This window comes from Marmota marmota, unplaced genomic scaffold (genome assembly GCF_001458135.2).
Source record: "Marmota marmota marmota unplaced genomic scaffold, marMar, whole genome shotgun sequence".
Taxonomy (NCBI): domain Eukaryota; kingdom Metazoa; phylum Chordata; class Mammalia; order Rodentia; family Sciuridae; genus Marmota; species Marmota marmota.
In genome coordinates this window covers 1,409,491-1,410,466 of record NW_026000294.1, presented here as the reverse complement: position 1 = coordinate 1,410,466, position 976 = coordinate 1,409,491, and the positions used below count along the sequence as shown (strand labels likewise).

At 45.5% G+C, this 976-nt stretch overlaps 1 protein-coding gene across 4 annotated transcripts in view; it reads left to right on the top strand.

Annotated features, from left to right (window-relative positions):
- The first annotated feature begins 791 nt into the window (after positions 1 to 791).
- Positions 792 to 976, top strand: part of LOC107155646 (rho-related GTP-binding protein RhoG-like) — a 9,258-nt gene continuing 9,073 nt past the window's right edge. For 2 of the 4 annotated variants that reach the window (XM_048797176.1, XM_015501601.2), the window contains exon 1: positions 792 to 943. The gene's annotated coding sequence lies outside the window, so the exon portion shown is untranslated. The remainder of the gene's footprint in view (positions 944 to 976) is intronic. The other 2 variants (XM_048797177.1, XM_048797175.1) reach the window with 2 other exon arrangements.

Sequence of the window (976 nt, the reverse complement as noted above, 5' to 3'; positions counted from 1 at the left end):
ATAAATGCTAAAATGGCAAATTTTTGTACACATTTTGCAATTTTAAAACAGTGTAATACTAAAATTGTTGAATTGTAGAGGCTGGGGTTGTGGCTCAGCAGCAGAGTGCTTGCTTAGCACCTGAGAGGTCCTGGCTTCGATCCTCAGCACCACATACAAACAATGATGCTGTGTCCGCCAAAAAAAACCTAAACAATAAATATTAAAATTCTCTCTCTCTCTCTTTAAAAATAAATAAATAAACAAATAAAAATAAAAGGACTGGGAGTATAGCTCAATGGTAAAGCACTCCTAGGTTTGATCCCCAGTACCTTTCCGCCGGCCCCCCAAAAGGACAAAAAACATATACAAACTAATATATGGTAACAAAAAGCAACCCTAATTCCCTCACTACCTCATTTTTTCCCCTTCATTTTTTCAAAAACCTTCTCTGGTCCTTAAGTCTATGTTAATATTGGTCTTGGGAAAAAGTCAGAGGTCCAGACCTCTGAGTTTTCCAGTCTTGTCTAATAGAGCATCCTCCACAAATAGTCTACCCAGCAGGCAATTTTCTCCTAAGCCACATTCACAATAAGAAACATTCAAGCCAGGCACGGTGGAGCTCTGGAGACTGGAAGGAGAGAGTGGTCTCATTTCGCTAAGGTAAAGAAGTCATTTGGTACTGGGGTTGGGATCTTAAGTAGTCCTTAAAGTGTGGTTTAAGAGCCTGTGACTCGCTGATAGCTAGGCGGGCCCTGGAACTCCACTTCCCAGGAGGTCTCGGGGCGTCGAGTGAAGACTGCGTCCAACCATGGGGTGGGACTCAGTCGCTACCCGGATGTGTCGCTGAGCTCTCACAGCTTGTCTTTCCTAGCCCCACTCAAGACCTCCCGGAGGCTTCGCCAGCCGGCCAGCAGGCCAGCAGCAGTCCATCGGGCGCTGGATAAAGATCAGACTTTGCCGGGTAACCTTTATGGACAGACAGACCCTCCCACAG